General features: G+C 34.2%; 1 protein-coding gene across 1 annotated transcript in view; it reads left to right on the forward strand.

Annotated features, from left to right (window-relative positions):
• The first annotated feature begins 1,931 nt into the window (after nucleotides 1–1,931).
• LOC100372353 (allatostatin-A receptor-like) overlaps nucleotides 1,932–25,631 on the forward strand; it is a 28,760-nt gene continuing 5,060 nt past the window's right edge. The window contains exons 1-3 of the mRNA XM_002730890.3: nucleotides 1,932–1,990; nucleotides 2,222–2,279; nucleotides 20,657–20,784. The gene's annotated coding sequence lies outside the window, so the exon portion shown is untranslated. The remainder of the gene's footprint in view (nucleotides 1,991–2,221; nucleotides 2,280–20,656; nucleotides 20,785–25,631) is intronic.

A 25,631-nucleotide genomic window follows, 5' to 3' on the forward strand; every position in this document is an offset into this window, starting at 1 on the left:
TTTACCAATCAAAAGTTGTGCTATGAAGCCTCATTTCTATGTTACCCTAATATACGTATCGGTAGAAGCAATATCATCGAATAGCGCCACCATTGTATTGTCTGTCAGTCATATCACGGTAAAATGAAGACCACTAAAGTTAATGATTGTGTTCCATCTTGAACCAATCCGTAAAATTAAAAATAATATTGCAAGCTGTTCAAGTAACTACACACAAGTATATCCAATACAAATTGGAATGCTTAATCCAATGATATGACCAATACGTAATCCTGTTTTTACCTTGCACCTGTTTACTAAGTCAACATATGTCATCTGATGAAGAAGCATGTAGCTACGAACACTTATGCAATATTAGAAATTAGTTTGTCTTAAATGACCTATATTATACTATATTATATCACTTGTTGTCTTGTGCCATTGTTCTAAGTATGATAATTTATTTCGGTGGAGGAGACTTTCTGTCAAAATGTTATTTTCTTTATTTAGTTGGAGCGTACTTAGTTTTCGCTGCCTTGTTCAGTCCAGACTTATAACATTTTTATTCTTACCATTGTCCGCTTACCAGGAAAACATTGTTTCTTTATTGCATTTATCTGTTGTTGTTGTTGTTGTTGTTTTTTCAGAGCGAGATTGTTTTGACAAGATCAAGGTGGGAGGTTCAACTTTAATCTCACTATTGACAAAGCGTCATACAAAAGCTGTACCATGAATAAATTAGCATTGAATTATTCCTAGTCGCATGACTTTGATCGGTGTGAAGGCCATATCAACTCTTTATATGAACTCTTCTTTTGGTTTCATATTTAGTCAGAAAAACTCAGACGAAATATAATGCTCAAAAAATCGTGGACTCTACTCAGGGCGGGGAAAGAGCAGAGACGCGGACATAGTAGCGGCGACATGAGATTGGACAAAATAGTATAGCGGTACGACTATTGTAAACAGTTTCAAGAACATACAAAGTGTAGATTTGTGCCTTTATTCTATATGTATTGAGATTATCGTGTGCTACATATTGACAATTTGAGTCGTCTAGAGTGTTTCTGAGATTGGGATAGCAAGAAGTTGGATATATATTCGAGAAATATGGGAACATTATCATGCAATCTCGTTGCTGGAATCAATAAGCATGCCTGAAACCCAATGAAATTTCCACGGATTAGAAAAATAATTAGATCATGGACATTATATTAGGTAACGTGATAAGAAGTCCATATTCCTTTTCGATTCAACTGGTCTCTAGTACGTCACATGGTGGTTTAGGTATGCACAATTAATCTTGTTCAAACGATCAATGGATTGAATTCGGAGATTCTTTAAAATAATTCCATCCGACTAGATAAACTGGATATGTGAAACAAAATTGAAAAATGCAATTCTACGCTACGAGTAACATTGTTTCCAATTTGGTGTTCAATTCGTATCTCGGTATTTCTCAAAAAACGGTTGCATTCACCTTGCCAGTGTAAATCAAGTCTTCAACAGTGTACTTAGCTGACGGTTTCAAAGTCGGTTCTTTTGTGGCGGACAGAAGCACGGAAGGACGTCTATTTCAAAAGATAGGTAATAAATATCACTGAGTCCATTGTTCCTGTGAAATATATCATATGCATGCTGATTTCTGCAAACACCATACGTTGATTTGCTCTATTGTTATATCGTGCTTTGTTACAAAACGGAACCCTGGGATTTATTATAATACACGTTTGACTGTTTATTCATGACAGCCAATCAGGCGAAATGCGGTTACTTGTCTTGTTATTCACTACTTACCCAGAGACGTGTGAATTGGCTTCAATACACATCAAATTACCGGCGGGAATTCGTTTCAGTAGGTTTAGGTTTCTATGACAACTGTGGATGAGCGACACTCTGGTGGGATAAAAGTTATAAATTGGACATCTCTGATACGCACATTTCAGTTGCCAAGGTGTTGTAGACATCCAAGGTTTTTTTTCGCCGATCTCCTTGTATTTGAAAACGAAAGGTAAGTGTTAACATAATCGACCGACATGGTTCTCATCCGACGTTCACCAACGCATTAATGTTTATCATTGTAAATTACAGACGTGTCGTCATAGATTAATTAAAATTACACTACATTTGAATAAGAATTATAATTTGACTTATTTCGAAAACGTGAAAGAACTAGACGAAGTGTGTATTGCCATATCTAAAATCTACATACAGTAACATCGCCTTCTTTGCTTTGTTGAAGACAAGACGAACAATTCTGAGCTTCATATTTGAAAACTTGTTTTATTATCGGAGTCACGGTAAGTCATATTCATGGTTTGAATATTATTTGTCTTCCATCGGTGTTTGTGATACCGATTTCTCGTGTTTACGTATACAAGCATTTACGTCGAAAATGCTATGTACTCGCCAAATAATCGTTTGACTCATTACGTCGAATCCCACCGTTCATAAGAACACTATAAAAAGTGAATAGTTCGTCTGTTTTCATTAATCGAGCGATGATCGAGCTCATCGTGTTGTTATTCAGATTTCTACTTTAGATTGAATCCCCGATTTCAAATCTCTCTTGATCTTCCTACTCATAAACCGTCTTCATTCGACGGTTCGATGTAGTAGACGGTTTCATAATATGCTTATATCACGCGTCAACACTCAATCCCAGGGTGAACGCTGAAATACGTTGAGGGTATTCTATTAACGCTTTAATTCTACAGACTGATTTGTTTTTATTTAATATTGGGGAAAATATTCTTAGTGTGAGATCACATGAGGTCAGGATCTGAGAAAGGTGGTCAGCTGAACGTTTTTATTTTCCGTCCGTACATACGCAATTGACATCTTTTGTTATCTTTATTGGTGTACTCGAGTATCGATAACATTAGCCATTCCTTTCGAGGTTAATCGTATTTCCAATGATAGCCATTTGGTGTGCAGTCGGTGTGCGCAAGATGAAGATTTATTCATGATACAAAGCATGCACAATCGAAGGTTTTACGTTATTTACCGGACATGACGTATTATCGCTAACTGCTCAAAATGCATGTGTACATCATCACCAGAGTAACACCTGTCATCGTGCTATTAAGAGCGTAAAAAACTACCTTATGGTAGAATCCTACAAATGAATGTAAATACCCAGAATTTATTAATTTTCCAATAAATTATACTACCGGGCATTAAAATGATATTCACTTGAAAAAGAGTTGGGGTCACCAGCTTAATTTTCGAGAAAATTATGGACATTCTGACAGTATTATAACGCTTTTACCACAGGGTCCTATGATAGAGATATTATGCCATATCTCAAATTGTACACTGGCGACATTATTGATGATGGGGTACTTATAGTTGCCCTAAATTAATTCAAAAATAGACATTTTAAACAATGTCAACAAATGATTTTTGAAAAATTATGAGGACAAGTTTCCCAAATTATGTTATGCCACAATTTCAAGTTGCCATGAGACAATAGCTTCACGATTTTACATAATAGACCAATGGACACTGTAATCCGCTTCATAACCAACTTCTCAAAAAGTATGAGTAGGCTTCCACCTTGAAAATACCTAGACTGCTGGCGTCAATATCAATATGTAATGTGAATATGATGCTAAACTGAAGTTATGTACTGTCTCCTAGCAACAGGCATATCAGTTGTTTTGTTGTTGTTCAACATCTGTCGGCTGTTCTCTTCGCCCGATATAATATTGTTTACGCCATCTGTAAATTTATAAAAGAATTCAATTGTCGTTTTAATTTATTCATCCACGTAACATTTTATTAAAACTGATTTTATTTAATTTACATTTGTATTTAACAGTATTATTATTAATGAAAGGTTTATATGACCTTTGCTATTCACGTAATTACTAGAATGAATTTACAGGCATGTTTTAATTGGGCTGTATATTCCAGAGTTACTTGCATAAAGCGTTAGCGGAGATACATCAATTAGTCAAATTCCTCAATAGTATTGCATTTCACTTTGAAACACAGTAACGATTACTTCACGCAACTGGCAAAAAGCCATAAACATCGTTTCCATTATTGATTCCGAACACGTAGTCCAGAAATATAACGTAATTGGCAATATAAAATATTAAAAACTGTATCTAATAAAAGTTTGTCATTACCGTTCCTAACAACAGTTATTCGAAACCTGGAATTTCATTTACAAACAAAGTATATATTCTCTCTATACCTTAGCACAACAGTAATTAGTACAGCAGAACAAGAGTTCAATTGCGATTCGTGAATTGTATACGTTTTTCTGGCAACAACATCTGATTTTAGAGTGCTTTTTCGTGTTACTTGTCTATGTAAGTTAGATACAAATAATGTTTTTTTTCTTCGCCGGATGCGAATGACGTTGTCAACTTTGTAAATGTCCGGTATATCACGAAGTATCTTACTGCAAATGCATTGTAAATGAATTGAACAGCTACGCTGATGGTTTGATCTTGTTAAACGCACTCGAAAGCTAGAACACATCATTGACGACAACGAGAGAGACTATTCACTATTATTTGACGGTGGATAATTTAATTAAACGAACAGTCTGCAGACGTAATATTAGTTTTTTAATCAGCATTTATCTTTCACAATACCTACTTTAAAATGGTTGAGTTATTTCACCTACATCATATTTGTGAACTGATATTTACATTGTGCCTCTAAATCCTGTGAGCACACTGTGCTTTACGTTGTCCTATGACGTAAATAAACAGTTCAATTCCGTCATTAACTTAATCATTCAACGACCAAATAATAGCAGATCACAGCGTGCTTAATTTACATGTATTTTTTAATTAGTGCCGGCTGAATAGTTTTTCGTCATTTATGAATTTGCCAATAACAGTTGTTCCACTTTAAGTATATTTAAAATGCATCCTTCAAAAATTACGTTTAGTCACGCGCTAGCTTTCAAAATGAAGAGTAAGACCGGATATTAAGTTTGTAGATTGGAATCTACTGTCGTCATTTATGCGTCAGACTGTCACACGTTCACATGAAGTAACTCGCTCATATTGAACCAAGGGAATTCCGTATAGAACTATTTCCTGGCAGTTCCGATCAGTGCGAATTTTGTATGTAGAAACAGTTCATAGAAGCGCACGTCGCATGAATTTAAACATGACATGAGGTCCAGTAAATATTAGTCCAGTAGTAATGTACAGATGCTGTGGGTGAATCAATATTTTTATGAATTTAGTTGCACATTGACCTTGAGATTCCCTGTCATGCAAGTTATATGCTGCCGTCTTGTCTTATCAAAATATTATTAGACTATTCACATGTCATAATTACCTCGAGATTAAACATGACGGAGACATCTCCCGGTATGTTCGGTGTGTGGTGAAAATTACAGAAATTTGTTTATAAATTAATCTTCCGAACGCGAACACAATTTTTAGTTATTGTTCTTGAAATGAAATGAATATGCATTCTTTGTGCGCTGTAGTCGATGTGAAATAATGTTATTTTAGTCGACATCTAACAAAGAAATGGAAATGAAACTCATTAAAACTGCGCAAAATGCTGGTGGAAAGTGTGTAACATTCAAATGGTTCTTACTTTTTACACGTAATTATGAAAATTAATTCGTTTTTGATATTTGTGTATATAGGTGTAGTCTCTGAATGCGACTGACTATCCCTATGGAAACCATAGCGCCACCCTTTGTTAACGTACGTGGTGTCACTTGCGTCTGTCTCCACGTACTTCCCACATCTACGTGGCAATTTCCATTGAGTCATGTCTATTTGGCAAGCATCCTTGTAGCGAATGCGTGGTCTACCAACAGATCGTGGACCGATGCTAAGTTTACAAATGAAAATGGCTTAGGGCATGCCGTCTATTCTATAAAATTAAACCAGTAGTACTGATTTGTAATCTATATGTAAATTTGCCTCAATCCACACAAATTAGAGGTTTTTTTGGATATAGCTTTCATTTTAGTGTTATTTTTACCGCGAGTTGATACCAAATAACATATGGTATATGGTAGATTAAAGCATCAGTGATGTTCCTAATATAGGCTGTCAATTGAATTTAACCCAGTGATTAAATGTGAACATGGCTTAGTCAGTGATAGGATTATTGTTGTACGTTCATCACACCCTAAAAAATAACATGAAAAATAACATCCCCCATCTTTATTGATTGACAATAATAATGTTGGCACGAGTCGAATTTGAATGGATGCATGAATACATCGCACATACACTGTTGCTTAAAACATAAACGTGTACAATATTCTATTCCATTCTACACAGTAATACGGTCATAGTGTTGTTGACGTGCGTTGGGTGTATAGTATTTGCTGGATTAGCCGATAGTATAATTGGTTGGCAGTCATTCACACTCATGATTGATGCGATATTATTTTCCAAATTTCCTTAAAAACACTGGTACCAATATTAGCTTGTATATATTAATGGTTTTCCTTTGAAATCTGATACAAGTTGAAAAGTTGTAGGTAATCGGATGAGTATGGTTTTACCTTTTTCGTGATGCGAACAGCCTGTTATCAATTGGGATCCAACTAGAAACGTCTTTTTTTACTTTTATACATATTACCCCTTGTTTCTGCTCAACATTTTATTCACTTCGACGGAATTACTTTTTTACTTGTTTGTTACAATATATTTCAGATTAAGTGTGTTTGGCGTCAGTTTACCGTAGATCAACTCAAGTGTCCCCATTACTCATGAAGAGAAACTAATTTAGAACATGACTTGGGTAACAAGCATGTTGCTGGCGGGTACATCTGTCAGCCTTCTCCCAATTACGCAATACACTCGTCTACATGTGAACTGCTAATGTCTGCATTGTAGATGGTGAATCGGCAACGAAGCTATTTCAAAATTACACATTAAAAATAACAATCTTTTTTTTCATTTCAATTCGACAGAATCCGATAAGTAAACACGATCATTTCTGTGACGATACTAATATTAGTATTCAATGCTTGCTGTATATGATGCTCAAATGTCACGGTTTCATCTGTCATGTTTGCCAGTTTTGTGCAGTGATCGGTTATCAGTTACAATTGGTCATCAATAAATACATTGAATTAGAGATATAAGTGCATACAAATATGTGTGGAGACAGTGATTACAAACCTAGATACTTTTGGCATTATATGTGATTTAATTTCTATTTTCCAAACGTTAAATTTTCAGTACTGTCATAAGTTGTTGTCGGAGCTGACCTGCTGAACAGATGGAAGCAGACGTGTCGTATAAAATATGTATTCCGTAAAACATATACACATTATATCTAATGTCACTATATTTTGACTTTTTAATCAAGTGTAAGGTCATGGTCGCTCAATTTTTTTTCATAACAATAATAACAACATGCCTTGCTTTCAATGACATATATAAACATGGAAACCTATTTATAGACACTAGTAAAATGCTAATGATATGTGGATAAAAAATTGTTAGAATGAAACCATGGTAGAAGTTTTATATATTATTATATATGGGAAGTCTTAGAAAGAGCATCAAAATGCACGGAATATACAATATACATGTATCAAAATCGTTCTATATAAACATGTGGAAATTGAATATAAACATAGAACAACTGATCACCGTGTCTGAAGAGTGTGGATATTAAATTAATGTAATGGAGAGTGTTTTAGACGTCTTTTTGTTAAAAAAAAGCATTTCTGATGAGGTGATCAAAACTAGTCAACCTGGATTCTGGTTGCATTCATACATATATACTTATGATGAAACGTTTCGATCGTGTTTACGTGTCTGAATCAATACCTTCAGTATGTGAAATTTAACTTGCCCGTGCGATCAGCGATCAGTTTATTTCCATATATGGTGTAATTATAATTAATGCATTGTTCGCTCTCAAGCTGATTGGTATATTTGTTTAATTATACTGTTGCATATGCCCTGAATGTTTAGATTACAGACAAGTTTTGCATAAACAAAGTAAATACTACTACTAATAACAGTCACATTATTTATTATTAGCAATGTAACTACGCCAATAAGCATGCTAGTAAAATATCTAGTACAATAAAAACGTGTGATACTTCCGCCATAGGAATAATAAACGGTTCATGCATCACTTTGAAAACTTCCCTCACACAGTGACGTTACGATTGGATGATACATTGATAATAGCGTTATCGTGTTGGTATGTCCTCCACCTGCCACAAGTGCAATACTTAATGAGAGCCAATTTCTAGTTTACACGCCGACGCATATTTAGCCATGGTAGTAAAATTAACAACACAAGCCGATATCGCTTACACGCGTAAACGCCTAGATGGTCCACTCTATACATGCATAATGTGGGCCAGGCATTGTTATACAAAGAAATGCATGGATGGCTGAGGTTTTGAATTCACAACGCAAACCGAGTGTTATACAGTAGATCGATGGCCATGATTATAATTTGTAGTTCTATAATTATTAAAAAGAAATTTGAATGTAATAAACATGTACTTCTTTTATTGCACATTAGTTAGATGCGTTGAACCTAAGACATTGGTCTGTGGTTAGGTGTGTCGAGGCATGTGTGACATTGCTTTTTAGCTAGTTGTCTTAGCAGCTAAACGTGTTGGGTTCTGTGGCATTGATGTGTCAGCAGTTAGACGTAATGCGGTATGTTGCATTTGCCTGTAGTTAGATGTGTCAAAAACCTGTGATATTCCTCTGAAGTCTGTGATATAGTTTTGCATTTACATGTGGTTCTACTAAAGACATTTTCTTCAGAAATATATAAATCTAAAATACGACCGTCGCGGTATTTGTCCATATGAGACACATGCCACAAAAAGATTTCATTTATTTATCAGGAAGCGTTATGAGTACATTTCATGAATGAACATCTCAGAGAACAATACAAATTGAGCAAGGAAAATATGTTGAACGTATATGTCACACAATATTCTGTCAATCGTCTTTAATATATGTAATGGGTAATTGTTTTAAAATAAAACACTAGAAAGCCCGACACATTTCTGTTTTCATAAGATGGTTTAAGCGACATAACATAACTATTTTTCAATCTCTCATAATTCACTTTTTAATTAATCACTGTTTCACCATACCTGCGTGTAATTAAGTATGTTAACGTAAAACGCATACCAATTGTAATACTATAAGGTTAAACACTTTTTATACTATCCTGTATATTATAAAAATCGATCAACTGTTACGTTTTCAAAATAACAAACTGATAACAGAACACGGCATTCTTTAATCATATTATAATTGAGCGTTTATTTCGCCATACCTTCTTGTTTTATCGATTATTCCTGAATATTTGGGAAGTGAAATTCGTTTTCCATTTTACTTTATGTAAGCGATATTTTACGACGTTTTCCGTATTATCAGTATTCATTAAACTAAGTAATGTGATCATATCGTTGTTTAGGTGTGCGTTTTCCGGTCCTATTATCGCTTGACAGTCGTTAACATCTAATCTAAGTGACGTAATCTTATTTTCCCCAATTTTCTTAAGATACTGATGCCAATACTAATTTGCTTCTATATTTTAATGTAATTTATTGTCTGTAATCGGATTAATTCGGTGATGCGGGTTCACCTGAAAACGTTTTATTATATTTAATATGCATTACTCCTTGTAAGCTTAGTGTGTGTACCCTGCTTAACGGCTCGTTTGAACTTATAACGATTACATAATTTGAAAGCTCCATAGTTGTTGCACTATGTTTTTTTTTATCTACTTTATATTTTAATGTAACATGGGATGCGTTTGCCGACGGTTCAGCGTAGATTGGCTCCAGTGTTCCTATTACCTATAAAGGAATTAATTGAGAACGTGACTTAGGTAGCAAGCATAACTGGTATCAAGTGTCTCCCGCTCCCAATTACGCCAACATTCGCGTGCATCTAAAGCATTGTAATATAGATATGGTATAGTTAGTTCAATATTCAAATTCATTATCAAATTACGCCATTAAATCAAATTATTCCCGAAATAAACACAATCAACAACAGCAGAGCGTTTCTAAGACCATCCTGAATTAGTATTCATTGCAACTTCCACATAAGTATCAAATGACAAATCTCAGCTGTCTTGTTAGATTGTTTTTTTAGATGTAATCGAGCATTTGATCCTTGTTGGATACGGTTAACTAGAATTATAAGTGAATACGAAATATGTGTAAAGACAGTGATTGAAAACCCTGATAGTTGTGGCACTTTGTGTGATTTTATTATGCATAGACATTTTAGGGCTTACGAAATGTTAAAGACGTAATATGGATGGAGAACATGTAAAATGTTATTTATTTATTTATTTATTTATTTATTTATTTATTTATTTATTTATTTATTTATTTATTTATTTATTTATTTATTTATTTATTTATTTATTTATTTATTTATTTATTTATTTATTTATTTATTATTAAATTGATGATGTCAGTAATTGTATTCTTAAACGACTGGGCATGCAACTGTTATTTGTTTTATCGTGACATATAGTGTTTGGTTATGTGTATTATTTCCTACAACTTGTGTTAGAAACATTTGAAGATAAACGCAAACGGTTAGAAACCTCATGAGATAATTTCTCCGTTATCCACAGAATAGTGATCAGTGAGTCTATTAAATTACATTCCAGGCTCATGTAGTCAATACAGCATTAGGAATACACGATTTTGATAGTGTTTGCTTATATATATATATATATATATATATGGTTAACGATGAGTTGTCGTTATTCTCATTAGAATTAACGTGTCTACCGTCGATATCAATTTATTTCTCTTGCACTGTCAGAATAGCGGCTACCCCAGTGGCTTCTAATAATGAACGCTTTTGGGGTGAGAATTTGCAGTTAAATTGTCAACGCAACATTTGTCGGTTGTAACAAAACGAGTAGTTAATGAAGTAAGTTCTATGATGAGTTCCAATTCCAAAGAGGAATAAAGAGTAATGGTAATAGTATACCCATCAGCCATACTTGGGAAAGATAATCATGGGAACGCACGTGAAAATTGTCCGCGGTTGTTTTTTTGCGACGTCACGAAGCCCATAGATCAATGCTGTTGAGTACAAAACCCTCACTTCGTGCAATAAAATGCGATTTAATATAGCCAGATTTTACTATTTCAAGCTAGCTGGTTGGTTGTGTCCCACTATTAAACGTTACTGTATGCTGGTTGACAACTGGCGTTCGAGTCGCTTTGAAACAATGTTTTATCAGTATGACCTGTCTAGTTACGATTTCCCTCGGGGGCCAAGTTCACGGCAACGATGTAGCAACAGTCATGCAGTATTTATTGCATTTATCAGAAGTACATAATAGAAATCTAGCTTTCTTCTTCAATTGCGGTATAAACCTGACGTTGAGTACTGCTATGTTCCTATTTTATGTAATGGTATGTTCTTTCCGCTTGAAGAAAATCGATTACCAATAAGAGGAAATAAAATTGTTGGATGGAGGGAGGTAGCAATTCGCCAAAATTGTATCCATCCGTTTACACTAACATATGTCATACCGATGTCACGACCTTTTGGCATATGCATGTGAAAAGCCGGAAATGAATAGGCTAATAAACCCTGCATAATATGTGTACTACAATAAAAAAATATGTGTATTAAATCCAGCGTATGAGCGTTTGTTGATACAGCTCTATCATATTATTGGCAAACGTATTTCACTGTATAGGCCATGAAAATGAAGATGTTACAGTATTATACATTTTCAAGAATCTAAATGTAAGTCGCATATTATTATTGTTATTAAGTAAATCGTTGTGGAGAATAATGATGGACGCACATTTTGTAGTGATATTTTTTGTCAGTTTGTTCGAAATAATTATCATGTCGATTATTGTGTATACACACGGACACACATAACGAATCTGCGACAATATGTAAGCCGTTAGATGTGTCGAGATCTGCGTCAAACTGGTATGTGATTAGATGTGACAGTGTCTGTGACATCGGTCTGTATTTATACGCGACAGAGCCTGTGTCTTTGCTCTGTAGTTAAATGTGTCAGGGTCTATGGCATGCTGGTATGTAGTTAGCGGTGTTGGACCAGATACAGCTAAGTGACGTTTATTTTTAGAATTATAAGTGTAAAGAAGAAGAATTAGAAGTGTAAAATACGACGGTTATTGTCCATTTGATAAACATAACGCAAACAGTTTGACTATATTTGTCTGAAAGCGTTCGGAGTAAATTTTTGAATAAACAACAGCACAACGTTGAGCAAAAAGTTTTAAAGAAAACATGGTGAACTTCTTTACTACATAAAATCAGTGTTAATCGTATTTAATATATGTAAAATAGAGACATGGGTGAGCTCTACGATTATATTTTTACAAGATGTTTTTTTCCACAAGTGAGCGACATGACATTTGAATCTCTGTCATGATTCGCTTTCTCAAATATAGTTGTGTGTGATCGACTTAAATCGACCTACTTTACTAATTGCTGTTTTACCATACATGCATGTAATTAAGTCTGTGAACGTAAGTTGTATACACCTACTTTGTAATACTAGTTGGTTAAGTACTTTTAATTGTATCAATTATTAAATACAAATCGATCGACCGTTACGTGTATGACGATATCTTTGATTTGCCCTCAGTCAAGATGAAATGCTCCCCATTTTTTTACCCCGAGATTAGTAACTTGTAATAGGACATCTCATTTTATAACCATATTATAATAGCGGAGCAAAAATAATTGCCAATTATGAGAGCATAGGTATATCTGATTTGGTACATACCATCTTCAACATGAACTCGACGTACCTAGTTAATTTTCTAAAGTTTAAATCAAACTACTTGTGTTCAATTATTCTACTTCAGAGATGGTTATATAAATTGACATATTTTTTAGCTAATTCATTAGGTTCTAGCATGATTTTGTCATAATGATACAAAAGTAAGCCGACGATATTTCAAGTGATTCAATATACAAATGCTGTAAGTGATGTGTTATCTACATGTTTTTCTAGCCATACAGAATTGATAAAAGCATTTAAACCACATTAAATTTATCCTACACAAACACGTATTAAGTTCGCAAATATCGTTGCAAAATAATTCCCTACATAATACAACTCATGCATGTGAAACATAGTGAATTGTAATAATTAATGCCACAGTTGTGTTACTGATCTTGAAATGTAGCTTACTATATTCAAGTTTAGTTTTTTAATTTTTTGTTATTTGTTAATAAAGTTGATTTGCTGTTGTTGTTGGTGATGTTTTCTTTAAATGACAGAAATATCAACTCATCACACGATGTGTAAACTGTAAAAAATTATACTCCCGAGCGTGTATCATGATTACATATGTTTCATACCTTGGAGATAACCTTGTCGTAAAATTGGTAATGGCACAAACACAGATAATACAATGTTAAGATATTGATATTTGGGTAGAGACGTCGAAAAAACTGTTTTATCTCAGTCTACTTAGAATATTTTGTTACCACGCGACATCACAGCACAATACAATACGGTGATATCACAAGGTAAACTAATTAACTCACTGCAAGGGGAGCGTAATGGTATAAATGAGCAAGTACCACATTTGTGTGATTCGAAATAGCGACCACCCGGTACGATGTGTACATTACATTTGGCCTTGCCTCAGTTTGAAATAAGCTCGGTTATTAATCATATCTTGGGGGAATGCCTAGTGGTCGAGCGAAAGCCACACTGGGGCGTGTAGCTAAACGATTTGATGCCGTGGCCGTGGAATATGTTGCAGCAAGCTGGGTTTTTCTTTACTCATAACTAATATGCAGTATCTGGTCATCCTGACTCTACTAGGATGCTGCATTCAATTAAACAAGTAATACTTGTATGTTTGTTAAATGGCATACGCGTATTCACATACGCAATATGATCTTATGATGACGCCAATCGGTTGTTTCAAACAGTGGTATGTTATTTTAGATATGCCTTCAATACATGATCGATGACAATATAAATTTCAAAATTAAACCTATTTTAGGCGACCGCTTCTAATTGTTAAACATGGAGCACTTCACCGTGCCGATATGTCATCGTTCTTTTTTAACGTTTTTTTGTTCTATTCGACTAATTGAGTTTAACATGAAACCTTTGTTTTCGTTTTTAATGCGTATTAGTATAATTAGGCGTATACATGATATTGTGATATGGCACTTGCTTCCGCGAAACAAATTTAGTTTCTAGTTACATGCTTATTCGAAAGTAATAAGAGCATCGTGAATTCTGACTTGTAATTATGATCGAAGAGATAGACTCTAAATTTGGGTGATGAACTTGAAGGAATATCCATCAAAAATATTGTTAAATGCTAAGATGGCAGTTATAAAGTATGTAGGTTTGGGTGTTATCTTATAATTAATCTTACTGGCGGGCATAGTGCAGATTTATTGATATAACATGTTTCCTGGAAATGTTGTTGATGCATTCAGTGTTTGTGGCTGTTTCTCGGCGCGTAATATTAAAATTATATATTTTATATGATTTTAACTGAAATTTCGAGTGAAATGGCAAATAATTTAACATAGGAACGCCAAAAGATATCTAGTAATAATCAGTGTCAAATGTGCTACGCGGTAAGTTCAAGTAAAAAAAAAATATACGTTATCGAACCTTATTAATGTAGGTACAGTTCGTGATACCTAAAACATGATATATTAGCAGATCTTAACAATACAAACTAACTGTAAAGATACATTGATTGTTCACCCTTGGTGGATATATTGTTCTGATCACGTTTGCTAAACTCCCTGTCGATTGCCGATCGATTTAATGAATTCCAAACAAAGTTCAGATGAACTTTGTAATTTTTGACATTTACCTTTCCACTATGTGAATTGACCACCAAAATATAAAATTCAATGTTTTACCTACTGCCACCGTAGCACAACTACACGCACCGAACTCTAATTACAGTTCAGCTGCGTGTTTTTCCTCTCCTTTTGATTATACTAGCGAAATAATATTTTTACTGCATTTCAATAACACAATCCAATAGACGCATGTCGGGTAGCATGTGGCGTGATACAATAACGTTCATTCCTGCCGCTCATTATATTATGTACTTGTTTCTCGCCTTGAACAGATATATGAAAGGTCAAAATATGAAAAATGTAATGGGATCAAAACTCAGCAACCTATGACCATTTCGTAATATCTAGAACGTTTTTTCTTTAAAGCGTCTTTTTGTGCTAAGCCTATGGAGACTGTTTCGTGTAATTGTGACTCCGAGACAGTTGCCCCTCTATGTCTATGTCTTCTACATGTATTTCTCTATTTTAAGTGTGTATTTTTGTTGTTGTTTATTTACAATAAATTGTATCATTATTTTTGAAGAGGTTGGCTAAATAAGTTACAATTGTGTCCCGCATAGAAAAAGAGAATGCACTATGACGTGTTGACGATTGTCTTTGCTTTTTTTCTTAAGCAGGAAATGCTCCTCCCATTTACGAAATCTCGCAATTTACGAATGTTTTATGGGAGCGCGCGAGATTTTATAATCATATAGATAAGCGCCGTTTAATGCAACGGCATCATTCCATTCTATATTCGGTCTATCATCATTCTTGTCAGCGAAGGTGAATTTGGTTCACGTTGTGGTTTTAAAACATACAGTTTAGTACGTGGTAAGTGGGTTCTGTTCGTTATTTATTCATAATGTTACAATAGTGTCTGCTAGTTTTACGTAGATGTGACAGTTCCAAGCAAGATGTAGTTAATGTTAATTCTGACCTCAGATTGAGCTATGAACCACTCAGACATAATTCAGACATCGTGTTATGACTCGATATCATGTGTTGGAAAGAAAAATTCTAGTAATCGTCCAGCTTCGGTTAGGTTTGAAATTTACAGGGTGAGATTGTATCAAAATATACTAACTAATTTCCCTTGCAACATCGACTAACACTATAGAACACATGCTCTTGACAACCGACTTGAAGCTTGTATTTATTGCGCATGATACCGCCAATCACCGCCGCATTAACTTTATAGGGTGGGTGGAAATACAGTGATTAATACAGTTTATATTGGAGACTGAGTATGAGGGGATATGGGTTAAACTATACAAGAAATTAAATAGTGGGTTGTTTTGCTTTGAAACTATCGAGTGTACCCTGTTGATGTCGTGGTTGGGGTACTGTTTAGTTTCTCGGTCAATCAAAAATACGCCAATGACTTCGGAAGGCTTCTGCGTAAAAGATACGTTCTACGAAAAGAGACTGGAGATCATCAATTGGTTGTCTTATTAACGTCCAGTCTTGGTGACTGACTGAAGTCTGATCAATCGAGGGTGACAGAACTACATTGTAATTTGCAAACCAACAAAGCTATACCATACGTATTACATCTGTTTAGCTTGCATTTGTACTCTCATTAAAATTGAGTGGAGCATTGTTTTACACAATGCGTCTTTATCAGAGACGCCACCAACGCTTTGAACAAGTGTGTGCGAACAAAGGCACAATTCAATAACAATGTTTATAGTTTAGCGTGTTCTATATTGTTGCGTGACGCTGCATGGAAACGTCAACGACTGACTTGCACTGGTAGTATCATGTACTGGACCACATATACTGTTTTTTTTAATGTAGAATCCAAATCTGAAATTTGTCTTTTCATATATATTTTTTTATAAATTACTTCAACTATGTAACTTATATGGTAAATATCATTTGCCCAATGTAGTTTTCAAGGTTATGTAATTAAGTTATAGTTTCATGTGCAATTCTTATTAAAATTTGACAATATCGATATTAATGCTCGTTATCAAATTAAGAAAGAGAAAAAGCAATGTTGCTATTTTTCTAGCAACACTTGACCATATGAAATCCAGGATTGCGCTCATCATATCCATATAAACTATATATATTCACATATCTTTCCGATTATTTGATATAATATGGAATAAAATGTCAAAACTTGTGTTCTCAAAATCAAAGATTTTATCAATTTACAAGTGAAAAATATTTGGTACAAATACCAAATAAAAGCCATATAAAATGAACTACACAACATAAGTAATTCTCCATTGTCTACAAGGATACAATACTAGCCTAATTTGGCACTTTAATTCTTGTATTGTACAAACCCACCCAAAACTGTGTGATTACCAGAACTGTTCTTTTCCCGCACATGATATGGAATCATAAAAAGATGTCTCAATGTAGTTCTCTCGGAGTGGCACCTAGCTCAATCTGAAGCCGGTATAGTTCGATCATGGAAGGCAAGTACTACCATCCATGGTTTGATCAACTATAATGTTGCTCTAAAATATCCTCCCTAGAATGCATCATTTCGGAAGAAGTTATAGTTACAATTTCAGTCCTGGTTAATTCAGTGTGTGTCCTACAGGAAGTACACATGTTCATCTATTTAGTGGCGGGGTGGCGAATGACGTTACACCCAACACTTAAAATGACTTGCGTAAAACAAGACCAGTAGATGTAGTTTCTCCGACGCAGACACGATTATTCCGACTTTCCCAATAATATTCTACTCAATATCCCAATGTAATTTTACTGACAATTAGTTTAGTTACTTTTATTTTCCAACTGTAAGACACACAAGGAATAGCTATATTTATTCGGTATAATTTCATTGGCAATAATCTTAGATCCATGGAATAAGATTTATCGATTAATGAAGTTTCCCTGATTTTCTTTTTTTTGCGGACAGGCCATACAATGTACGGTGATTTGATAAATCTCTGTTCTTCCTCCCTGGGGATATCTTGTTTTAATATAAAAGAATGATTGGAGTCAAAATGCAGAAAATAACATGACTCTGAAAGCTCATTAATCTGATGAAGAAACACATTGATAACAGACGTGTGTTATATAAATGGACAATGATAAAAAAATAAATATCATTATATCCATTCAGGAAACTTTTAATAAGCAAATTGACAATATACTAGGTTGAACATAACATATAGGTTTCAATTTTAGGTTCCTTCAATTTTGAAGAATCACTTTCTTCTTCGCATACGTACTTCCGTTCATGATATTATCGAGTGCGCGATATGTTGGTGGGTATTTATTTTCGCTCTTATATAACAACTTGCATCAAATAAAACATTTTTCGCTGCTGATTGAACACTTAATTGTTTTAGATCACACTAGATTCGGCTGTTGACGGGTTTTTAAGGAATGCAAATATTTCCGCGGCCCTATCTGGAAAACTCCGTGAAATTAACGCTTAATTATTTTAGACCTGTTTACTTGGTTTTCAACTTCGTCACATGACATTTTCGAACTCATTTATATTGCCGCACCACTAAATAGTGAGCCGAATTGTATAAAAAAAAACAGTGACCATTTTTTAACTTCGATGTGAAAACCATTTAAAAAAACGCTTCAAATTTTAATTACAATGGTGCAATATTAACAAATGAATGATAGTTCGTGTAATTGACATTCTCGCAGTCTTGTGAGTAATTGTTATTAACTTTTTTCATGTACAAATGTTATGAACATCGACGTATGGTATCACATAGTACTATTAATTGTTATCGAGACATCATCCTAGGTGAATGGCGGGCAGACTAAGACAGCCGACGAAGTGTTTCCGTTGTCCCTATCTTCGATGCGTGCTCTTGTATGCAGTAGCCGACTACCGCGGATGAAAAGAACGTTATAAAAAAGGGATGCATGTTATAATGGAGATAACTTAATGTAACATCCTTGTACAAGGTTCCTAATTACAAGCGGAGTATAGTATGTTCTTTGACCTTAACCTCACCGTAGGCACAGCATGACATTGATTAATATATAAGCTGTGTACAGTACCTTAGACATTTTAATGATGATGTTTATATTGTCGGGGGTTAAATTAAACTGTGACTGAAAGCTGTTATTTATATCGTATTTTTGCAGTAGATTCGTATGGCGCATTTGTCCGTGAAAGCTTACGAGCAGGAAATGCGTTTGAGCAATAGTCAAACTACGCCACACTGTGTAGTCTCTGGAAGCAGTAGGCGCGATATCATAAAACATGTCCGTTTCGGTGGCGTGATTTGAATTGTTAACGTGAGGTAAATACAACGCAATTTGCGACCATGGTGTATTCGCGATCCATAGATATCACCTGACTCTCTAACGAAGTGGGAATCGTGTGTGAGATCCGACTTCATGATTAGAAACCTACCCATGTCACCATTTGTTCACCGCAGCTCTAGACTTTTGATCGGTTTGATAGATTTTTTGATCGATTTTCGTGTGAACAAACGTATGTCAACTTGATCGAGTAATATATGATTTGCAGCACACGTGTACTGTAAATATAATATCAGCTAATACCAGTCGCTAAATAATAGAAAATAGCACTGCCCGTAGTAATGAGAAGACTTGTAATAGACTATAGTGAAGTTGTGTATGTTAGCGTGTGTCGGCTCTTCTAATACACAGATAGATTACTGCAATATATTCCATATATGACGCTATTGCATTATTACCGTAATACGCAATGAATAAAACATCGTTACAATAATAATTGCTATGATAAGACAGTAACAATTCCTTTTGTTCTGCAACGTCCATATCAACATACTGACTATTCGCTACTTTACAACAATATTATTTTTAAATAGATTGTAAAATATTATTTTTTAATATATTGTAAAAAAACACATTTAAATATTTTCTGGTGAAATCCGTAGCTATGATTGTACTCGGGCTCTGTTCTGTACAAACGTGTCCGACACGTGATGTGAATGATATACAAACTATACGTCTATAATTTCACTGGTGCACATGAAATGAGAAAAAAACATCTAAATTAAAATCGGTTTTGCATTTAGTTAGAACTATCATACATAAAGCTATATTTTAAAATTAAAGATTGACAAGATGAACGTTTCGATTACATTAACTTTCAGGTTATATTATTGTTTCACCACTTTTTGTGTTGAATCGATTATATCGATAGCAACACATAGTGCTTGGCTCGTTAGCAAGGCGAACTACTCACTTGGGAAACTGAATGTTGAGTAAATCATTGTACTAAATACACTACGTAAGTAGGACTAGTAATGTTAATCAACTGGATTATTTTATGCTATTTTTTTCAATTTTGTACTACGTTCAATTTAGTTGTCCATGGTGAAAATAAATCAACAAATACTATTTTTATTTATACTGTCTTATCGAGAATAGAAAAGCACCTGGTTCCACGGTCACACTGAACGCTGTGAGCGTGTATGTAGTATATTCATTACATCATAACAGGGTGAAATAGTTAAGAATCATACCCTGGGAAACTGATTAAATATTTGTTAAATGAAATATAAATTGTATGTGTTTTTTAGATCTTAATGGTAAAATCGAGAAATAAATTATCATCGATTAATGTTCTGAACGTTTTGATTGCGGAGACATTACAATACACCGACAGATACACCTTTTTTATTACTCATCGCTATTCCGATGATGCATTATGAAATCAGTTACATCTATCTGTAATCGAATCTCTTGCATATAACAGTCAAAACAAATTATTAAAGTTTATCACGCAATATACGAAATGTACCAGTATTCCCACGATATCTGTTGAATTAAGTCCAGTTTCCTATCATAGATTCCATTAGGAATATTAATTTACGATTCGGTTTTCCTGATACAGTCGTCAGTGGTGATATTATACACCCCTTATACTTAACATGTTATGTATTACGTCACAGATACGTCATCGCCATCCATATATTTATGAGTGAATGCTGTATCATCTTCATTATCTGAAAGCCGACCAACAGCCATACATTGCTTCTGTAAAGTCTGTACAGTTTGCTGCTTTCGTTACATTACAAAGGTAAGATGAGATCAATTTGTTTTTGATGTCCCTTGCTCGTTGTATATAGCACAGTGGAAAGTCAATGATCAGTAATTTGTTTGCATTCATCTAGAGTATAGGTTATTTCTATGTAAGTTTATTAAATATAAGCCAGTGCCATTCATTTGTGTAGCAGTGACCTATTGTATATATTTAATTTGACAGAACGCATTTCCTAAAGTGAAACATGGAATATTGTTTTGGAGCGGAAGCGAGAGATTGTAATTAGAATTACTTAATATTGATTGATTTACTTATTTTGTCTGTGCTTCTGTTAAATGATTTTACACACGTTCTTTTTGCAAATAACATATAATAACAACTGTTTATACATATTTGTTGTATATTTAATTTTATGCATGTTTCAGTGATTAAAAATGTTTGCTGTATTGACGTTTATTGCAATTGATATTATTTTTTTTAAATATGATAAATAATAGTAATTTTTGAAGGTGCATCAACAGAGCAGATGGAACAAACTGTAGTGTACCAATTAGTGTACTCGGTATAAAGAAATGAGAAATATTAGACAACCATTATCAAATTATTTGTATTTTTATAAAATCACCTTGATGCGCAAATTTAATTCAGCCCTATTTAAACACGAGTTTCATCACCTCCATGAAAACTAATCACGCCTCTGTATACATACGTCTATTTCACCATTGCTAAATGTTATTAATGAAACAAGTTACACCGGGGTTAGGGGGATCACAATATTATATATGTAGAATTATTGTTTATTTAAATAAATGTATTTCTGTGCTGGGGAAAATTATTTTTATCTATTTCTAAGTCTTTAATTCACGAGGAAGTTACTTAAATGTATTGAATAGCATTCATATAATTATTTAACGCATTTTTAATACGTGAAGATCAAGTTTTGAAAACATATTAGCTTTTTCTTGCATGCGTTTGGAGCACAGTTTCACAACACAGCAGTGATTGTCTGTATCATACATTCGATCAGCTATATCAGGTTTAGTATATTGTAGGTATGAAGTGGTGAATATACAATTAAAATAATTAAATGTTGCAGTTGTCAGTGTAAACACTAGGCCGTAATTAAATTGACTTATCTTTCAATAGATATGAAGCGAAGCAGTTTTTTATAAATTTCAACTTTTCCCAGTACGTCATTGAGTGTTTAGATCCAACCTAAGCGGCAGTGACATGTAATTAGTGTTCACATACTTTAATTGCGTACATGGGCAATCAATAACAGCAGCTTAACCGGTAATAGCGTCGTGTAACATGCCAATACTTGTTTTCAACAACCTGGATGTGAGAAAAGCAATATCTTTCGAAATTCATCAACGTCAATCACTTTTAATACGCCTGGTACGCCCAGAGGGTATCAACGCACCTAGACATTTAATACCAGTTTTTGGACAATTCACCGTGAGATTAATCGTGAAGGAAATTGCAATATTTAAAAATATTATATCGTGTAATAAGTAAGTCGGTCAATGTAATTTAACTGCGTACCCTGAACTTCCGGCTTGAATCAAATTGCCGGAATGTATTCAGAGTTATATTATAAATGTGAAAAAAGATTCTTTTAAGTAAGAACGTAATATCAGATAAGATGCAATTTTATCACAATGAGGAGTCGTGTTACTCGACGTGGTAAGGTGGATACCCGAAGGGTTTATGAAAGACAGCGATGGTTTACTAGATATCGACAGCACTGGATATTATATTATATCATTTTTCAAATAAGTACAGTTGCTGCAAAGTACTTGTCGATATTAATAAAATCTTTCTTTGTTTGAATTGGATGGGTCTAGACGCCGTGACTGGTCTTCAATGAAACAATCAAACATTGAAAGCACGTGCTGTGGATGGCAAATAGTTTATTTCAAAAGGGAAACGCAATTTGTTGTGAGGAAAGTGTCTGCACATCTATTGCTCATCTAACGTCTCTAATGCATTGTCAAATTATGTTGTCACTTTATGTTGTAGAATTTACCCTCTCACTTGCTCATCACTTTAATTTCTACTTGGTGATTTAAGTTTTATTTCACATAATGTAGCCAATCAGAATTGGATTCGTTGCCCAATATGCTGATTAATTGCACCAGACAAGTATAGCTTATTACACGAGACTCTAGTTCACTGCGTGAAACTGTGAGTCACTGCTCACAAGTATATTTCATTGCAAAATACTCGTTTATAATATCGAAAGACTGGGTCATAGGCACTCAAATTCAGGTATATTAAATGCATGCATGGTTTGCCGCATTTCTAATAGAATTTTCAATTTATCGTAGTAATTCGGGAGAAGATTCCAGGCATATAACTAAATGGTAGGTAGTTATGAGCATTGTATCCTCGCTTAGACAACGCCACATTAAATTGCTATCCGTTATCTGTACGTTCCTGTCGCCGATACAGGTTTCAGTTGTTCTCTAACAAGTATTCGTAAACGAGGACACGGAATTAGGTTAATTAGGATGTTGCATTGGCGCATCTAAACGCGCCGGGTAGGTCACAATCACTCAAAGCAAATTTTCTACAGTTCTCATAGATAACATGCATCATGTATTCATTCCTCACAATCAATGATATATCGCTCACGGTCAAACACATGAAACGTGGTTTATTAGTGCATCATTATGGCGTTATTTACGCAGAGTCTTTTCATTTTGGCTGGGTGGTGTAATCTCTGTTCTCAATGACTAAAATCCATACATGAATGGTGCCCACACCGATAAAGACAACCAATCCGATTACTGTTGCGATCTAGTAATCTATGGATAATGTGTAAAACATCTTTATTTGTGTGCTTATTCAGTAAAAAATAATAAAACGAAAAACAAATTATTATAATTAACAGCTGCAAATAATTAGAGTTATATGAGTATGAATGATCCGTGACGTAAATAAATTACTCAAGTGTTTGGAAATACCAAAAAACACCAGAAATACAAAATAATAAACATTCTCTTTTCATTTATCAGATTATGACAAACACACATCTGTTTATTTTGGTTGAATCTACTTAATTTTAAATAATTTCATAACATTCTATCTTTATTCAGACAAATATGAATGAATTTGATGTTTAAAATACAATTGTTCAATCAAAAACATTGCAAAAACTCGTTTTTTAATAAAGGTAACCCTCACGCTACATTAATACATGGCAGTTCGTCACATGGATGTACGTGAGGATTCGACACTGCTTGCATTTACAAGTTACGCAATGTCAATACGCAATTGACAATTTCGTGCCTGAAACCATTTCAGAATCACGTTTCTTGAAGATTACGCACTTACATCAGAACGGATGAATGCAATTGAATATTCACTTGGAAAGTGTTTATAAAAATCTGATTTTGACATAATAAAACCATGAAACGTGGTCGTATGTGAAATTATGTGTGTGTGTGTGTGTGTGTGTGTATGTGTGTGTGGCGTTATACGAGGCACGAAACAACTTTAACACAAACAAAAACAGAAAAAAGCTACTGCTGAATGGCGTTCATTATACGTTATAAACAACATCCCAAGGTTAATAATTTCTCATTGTGTATTTCTTGGTATGACACCCGTGGTTAGTGCCACTACTACCTTCCCGAAAATGCGAACTACTTGTTAATATCACATGGCTCATTAAAGCATACTTAAGGGAAATACATTTTCAGCCTTTAATAAAAACAGTGTACAACATAAATGTGTGTTTATTATAAATATCTTATTACGTACACGCGTGTATTAAATGTGTTGTATGGGGAAAATATATATTCGACTTTTTATATTTAACCTTTGTATAAGAAAGTTCGATTTTGACAATAACGCTTGACTGATATCCCAACATAAGGTGAAAGAAATCGCGCCCGCATTCATTTCTCGTTTAGTATTTCTCAGTCGCACACAGTCTATGACCAGTGGGAATGCAATTTCACGATAACAACAGAAGCAAATATAACAACCCGAATATTGATTTTACTCAACTGACCCAACCGAACCTTACTAATGATTAGTAATGAAGGTAATGTCGATGTGATGCTTCGATAATAAACTGATGGACATACGAAATGACGCGGTATCTCTGTAGTTACTACTCGCTGAATATGCATCAAAGTAATCTAGATCTTGAATTCGTAATTTAATTTCGCTAATAAAAGCATATTCTGCTTAACACAATCAGATTTGTTGGCGGTAAATGGACTATAAACGTGATGAATATCAATGAGATGCTGATAATGCGTTTTTATTTTGATTTAGGAGATATGCTTAAACCATTTTTGAAGAAAGACGATCGTATAGATGAGGGGATGATTGTAATGTAATCCACGTAACCAAGTATTTGTCGGATGGCTCATCAGCCATGCCATTGATATATACTATGCTCTGTATATGGCTTTGAAGAAAATGTTCCGCTTTCGGGTGACTTCTTTGAAACATAGCATTTTCATATAAACAAATACAGATATGTTAAAACTAGGACATTTAGCAAATACGCATTTCCTTTCAATGCACACCATATTTACAAATGGTATTTAGATGGAAGTAATACATATTCAACAATATAGACGTTAGCTGTAAACCGCCCCACTTGTTGTTTAAAATAATTGATATTCTTTTAAAGTGGAAATAACATACCAAAAGTGGATACTTTACAAATTTACAAGTTGAAGAACAGAGAGATATATGTACCTAATGGTATACATATGTTTATAAAATTTAGCTTCGCCTGGCAAGTGAAACATTTTGATCATTCGAGAGAGTCTGTTGTACGTGGTCATGGTGAATGTGCCAGGTATATACGCTGTATTTTTTTTCTGTATAGAAACATTTGACAGTGGGTGATTTATTAT

Source organism: Saccoglossus kowalevskii, chromosome 8 (genome assembly GCF_978046115.1).
Source record: "Saccoglossus kowalevskii chromosome 8, keSacKowa6.1, whole genome shotgun sequence".
In the NCBI taxonomy this organism is placed as follows: Eukaryota; Metazoa; Hemichordata; class Enteropneusta; family Harrimaniidae; genus Saccoglossus; species Saccoglossus kowalevskii.